Here is a 6000-nt window from a genome sequence, read left to right on the forward strand (position 1 = left end):
GAGCACAAGACCAAGGCAGAAGCCACATGGTGTTTTATAACCTACTTTCAGAAGTCACAGAGCAGCATTTCCTCTGTACCCAGTTGATAAAGCACTTGAAAGCCTGTGCAGATTCAAGGGTAGGGGACTTATATCCCACCACTCTATAGGGGGAATGCCAGTGCAGTAGAGCATCTAGAATGGGAAGTTTTATTATAGTCATGTTTGGAAGACCCAATCTGCCACACTCATGATCTGTGGGTCAAGAATTCAAACAGGGTATGGCAGGGATTACCTATCCTTACTCCACAATGTCTGGAGCTTCAGCCAAAAAGAGTTAAATGATGGGGATTGACTTGAAGCCTGGGAGCTAGAATTGTCTGGAAGTTTCTTTACTCTCAGGTCTGGCACCTAGTCTAGTGTGACTAATGGCTTGAGCTTATGGTGCCTCTCTCTGTCTCTGGCTTTCCTTGGAGACTATCCATGTGGCCTCTCCATGGTTGTCTCAGGAAAGTCAGACTTCTTACGTTGCGCCTCAGGGCTCTGAGAGCAAGGGTTTCAATATAATAAGGAAGAAGTTCATGGCCTGCTATGAGCCTTGGAAGTCACATTCTGTCACTTTCACTGTACTCTATTGGTCAATGGAGATTAAGGCTATGCACGTTTACAGTGTAGGCACATAAACCCACCCCTCAATGGGAGGAGCATCACAGAATTTGAGTGTTTATTTTAAAATGGCCACACTGGAAAAATGGTGCTATCAAAGTCAAAGATATATAAGCTTAAGAGTTTAGATGATGAGATTTATTAATATAAATGTGTGATATCTAGTAGAATCTTGGCAATATGAATCTGAAGTTCAAGAGTCACTCCCAGAGAAATAATAAACTCATGAGTTAATTAAAACAATGAGAAAATTAACAGTGAGTAAATTCAAAATAAGTAAATTAAAATTCAGTGAGAAGGGGCCGAAGAACCCAGGTATAGTGGATTCCGTTGGTTATTCATCCAGTGTTCATCCCCTACTCTTTTCTTCTGACGGAATCTCCAATTTGCTCATGGGCCCCACCCTGGATCTAGGGTTATAGCCTAGCTTGTCTAAGCCAGCCCTGGGAGTCCTGTTCTCATTGTCATTGATTGGGTTTGTGACATCATTCTTGTCAGGAGACATGACATAAAGTTTGTTGGGGGTTTCTAGGAAGGACTTCCTCATCCTCTATAAAGAAGCAGGGAGAGACTGTCCTTTTTTTTTTTTTTCCCCTTTGCATCTAATCATGTCTGAGGATCTGAGAGTAGACAAAGAAAGAGCATGGCCAAGAAGATTCTGAATGATCATTTCAAAACTCCAGACTGCATGTTTTGTGAAATAACAAGTATCTTGTTATTTAAGTCAGATTGAGTTGAGGTTTTCTGATACTTTGAACTAAAATAATCCAACCTAAATATAATCCCTGCTAATATCCCCAGACTACAAAATTTCCAGGATATACCTCAACTTTGTCTCTAAAATTGAGGAATTAATGGGTCACCTGGGTGGCTCAATTGATTAAGCATCCGACTGCAGCTCAGGTCATAATCTCACGGTCCGTGGGTTCGAGCCCCACATCCAGCTCTGTGCTGATAGCTTAGAGCCTGGAGCCTGCTTCGGATTCTGTGTCTCCCTCTCTCTCTCTATACCTCCCTCACTCTCACTCTGTCTCTCTCTCACTCTCACTCTGTCTCTCTCTCAAAAATAAATAAACATTAAAAAAAATGACAATAAAATAAAATAAAATTGAGGAGTCAAGATAATCCAGTTAAAAAGAATTTTGAAAACATTTAGCGTTATTTACTTAGTATTATTTAATTACAGATATTATACCAATACCCTCTATTATATAGTATTTGACACACATTTTAACACATAATTATGTCACTTGCTCCTTATATCTTTTGGAAATGGGCAATGTGGGCATCATTTCTTTCATTTCCAAATGAGGTAAATGAACATCCTGCCTAAATCTCTGTGAAAATTAGAAATGATTTAAATAATAAATCTTATTCTACTTGTCACATTTCACTTTGCTTTGTAGATAGTACCTGTTCACTGCATATTTGCATATCTTAAATTTATAGCAGCTGCTAAGATCATTTTGAAGGCAAAAAATAATGATTATCTTTAAACACTGGCCAATATAAAATACTCTGGCAAGGTTTTACCCATAGACAGGCAAAGAATTGCAAGGTTTGTTTATATTAAATGCTCAGTCAGCTTGAAAAATGGTGGCAGATTTGTTTGGTGCTTAGTAACCCTTATGCTTTATGGGAAGAGGTCAAAGAAAGAGGAGGAAGTTCAAGACATTATTCTTTGAGTCTAGCATAGTACCAGGAGCACCGGTGAGCCTATCTTATTATTTCACTGACGATAAATTTAAGTGCTGGGCTATGTCCCATGAAATGAGCATTGAGGAGCATGCTATCCATTTTAAATCATCTGTTTATGATGGCTCTTTCCTTCGCTGTTACAGATATTAATTGTAAAGGTAAACATTAGTTTTAATGGCTAGCTCTTCCTTTACCATTTTTCTTAGTCAAACTCCATCAAATTTGACAAGCAAACTTTGACAAAAACATATTGTTTTATCACGTCTGCTAAATTAGCTTGTTGCTGTGTATTAACTTAAAAGATTACTTTAACTGTTACGCCAACAGTCAGAAACAGATGGGATTGCTGCAAGACGGTGCAGAGAGAGAAGCTCTTGGGACGTAGACTGGTTTTGTTGTCTTAATGAGACCTATTTGGGAATAGTTTTGTTTTCACATCCTCGCCACAAAGGAGAACGATTTTTTTTTCTGTTTACAAAAAAAGTGGAAACTCTTAAACCAAAACAATATTCTCTAGTGAAAAGATGTTATACAAACCCTTAAAAAAAATTAATTATTTCAAGTGCGTGTTCATACTACCAGAAGTCTATATGGATCTTGAAAGGAAAGTTGTTCTCCTTAAGCAATCCTTTTGCAAGCATTTGCAAATATTTTTTGTGTGGAAAAAAAAAAAAAGGAAAAAGAAGTTTGAGAAGCAGTAAAGACTGCAAATGAGAGAAAAAACTGGAAAGAACAGGATACAAAAAGTATCAAGTTTCCTCCCAATGCTCGATGACTTTGGGTGTTCTGTGTCTTCATACTTTTAATAACTCGGTGTTAAGGCAATGCAGAGTTTGAGACTAGGCTCCTGACTCTGGAAATCATTTATTCATTCCTCAAATACTTATGAAGCACCAACTATACGCCAGGCATTGTAGTAGGTGAGCACAAATGAACACTGCCCCAATCTCATTGAGCTCATATTCAAGAAACTAAACACGCAAAATGGCATGAGTCTACTGTGTCACATTTTGCTATAAAATTCCATGAAACTTTTGTTTTGGTTTTGGTTTTTCCTCTTTGAGCTATAATATCTACCATCTGGATTGTTTTTATAGATGTCCATTCTTTTCATTTTCCCCATTGCCTCTCATTTCTTATTTTCTACCCATAGTCAAATCTCGTAAATATATTGTTAGTATTTGTCTCATCAGGATATTCATTTTCTGCCTAGGTATCCATCTGAGAGTTATTCCTCACTTGATCTTCCAACCAGTAGACATTAGGGTAAAGATCATTCCCAAATAAAGCAGCTGAAAAACACCAGGGAATATTTCAACTTGGGATTCTGTGCCTTCCTGTTTTACAACTTTATCCCGCCCTTCATTTTATTTTAAATGTTTGAGAATAAAGGAGCAGCTATGGGTACCATCTGCTCAAATCCCTCTACCTTGTCCAGATCATTAATGAAGACAATAAAAACTAGTTCTCATGAGAAAATAAACCATTATTAAGAGGAAATCAGGATATATACACCATTTTCTACTTCCCATGAGCAACATATTTTGGATGTAATAAATATCTTATTTTCACTTAAAAATAGATATTTCATGCACACTAGACATTAAAGACTATATGTGGTGTTTCATACTAGATTCTGCTTTCAAGGACCATGGCTTTTAGTGTGGAAGTTAAGACATACACAAAACTATAACAACATGATGGAAAATGATGTGTGCATGGAGGGAAAGAGTTTTATATATTCATTTATGTGGTGCTTGTTGTGTGCCAGGCACTCTGCTAGGCACTTGGTATACAAAAGTGGATCAGACATGGTCTGCAAGAGGTCTGGGATTGCTGAAGTCTATGGGAGTTGAGTCACCTAAAGCTTATAGATGACATTTGTCAATGCAACTCTAAATTTTTTTCTTTAATTATTTTAAATGGATCTTATTCAGTTATTTTGTTTAAGCATCAAGTATTTTTTTAATTTTTTTAAAATTTATGTTGAGAGAGAGAGAGAGAGTGAGTGACAAGCAGGGGAAGGGCTTAGGAGGGGGAGAGAGAGAATCCCAAGCAGGCTCCATGCCACCAGTGCAGGGCCCAAAAAGCGGCTCAATCGCATGAATCGTGAGATCATGACCTGAGCTGAAATCAAGAGTCAGACACTGAAACCAACTGAACCACTGAGGTGCCCCTAAGCATGAAGCATTTTAAGTAGGAGATCCCATGTAATTTCCTGTGTGGTGTGTTCAAGCCTAGGAGGCTTTACTGGATGGTACCTATACCTCTCACTTATACCTCATTCAAAGGCAAACTTGTGGGGAGAAAAGGAGGGCAGACATATTACAGATTGGGGGGGGGGGATCTATTTTAATTCATTGTTTAAAAAGGTTTACTTTAGTGTTGATAGGAAATGTTAATTGCAATATGATAGTACAAGCCCCTAGTATTTTCTCAATTTTAACAACTAGAAGTGCTTAACAAGTACCTGAACTCTAGCACATTCCACATCAAAAAGCCGGCTTTTCTGTTCACTTGCTAACCAGATGAAAGATGACAACTCTAAAAACCTAACTAGCACTTCACACAAAACTGATGTTTTGTTAATGGGGGAGCTAATTACTATGCCACTTTCTTGGCTTCAATGTCTTGAATTCTTCTACTTGCTTATGCCTGGGGCACAAAGAATAACAAAACCCAACACAAGGTTTTCTGTGAGTTACATTAATGAAATAACCCAGCCATGTTTTAATGGAATAGTTTGTCATGAAATATACATGAAGGACCCGGTGCCCTACCTGACTAGACATGACAATTGAACTTGGTGTTTCCCATTGTGGCAACATGACCATAAACATATTAACAAGTCCCATAGTGTGATCAACAACAGATGTAGAATTAAAAGTGTTGACAAGTTTCATCAGGTATTTGGGCTTTATGTATTTTCCACCACGTTGAAATCCCATCGCTCCTAAAAACTGCCCAAGCAACTGTTCTCTCTGAAAAGCTGTTTGCCGTGAAAACATTCCCTTTTGTTTCATGCTTCGACTGGATAAGCAGGCGTAGATTCCCTTGAACTGGCTCTGGGGGGAAAAAAATCTACTTTACAATGCCAGCTTCTTATCACAGAATGGATCCTAAACAATTCTCCAAAATTTGAAATAGGCACCCCTCAACGCATTTTTTTTACCATACACAGTTACTGAAATACTTTTTAAAACAAGCCTATTGAAATAAAATCAGCGATTTGATGAATATCTATCAAAGCAAAAAAAAAATCATTTAAATAATATCAAGGGTGGGTTTTTAGCAAACATCTGATGCTTTGTGTCTTCTGACATCTTTCCCTTTTGGGAATTTTCCACCAACCACTAGTGGGGTTATCTCTACTCTGGCCTCAGGACCTCAGAAACAAGGTTGAGCACATCCCCCCGGGTGGTTAATCGGAACCCTTCCCTCTACAGGCCCAGAGATCCCATTCCATCAATGAGCTATAGTTCCAAGGCAGAGCCATCAGAATTTTCCTCTGGGCTTTTGCCAAAGTTCTTGGGAAATATATGCTGTCCGGGTTCACTAACCATAAGAACAATATAAGTCTAGAGCTGCTAGTGGTATATTTGCTAGCACTTGGGAAGAGCATTCCTGCCAACGAAACTAACCTAGAAAAAAAGCAGA

Source organism: Leopardus geoffroyi, chromosome C3 (assembly GCF_018350155.1).
Source record: "Leopardus geoffroyi isolate Oge1 chromosome C3, O.geoffroyi_Oge1_pat1.0, whole genome shotgun sequence".
NCBI classification, from domain to species: domain Eukaryota; kingdom Metazoa; phylum Chordata; class Mammalia; order Carnivora; family Felidae; genus Leopardus; species Leopardus geoffroyi.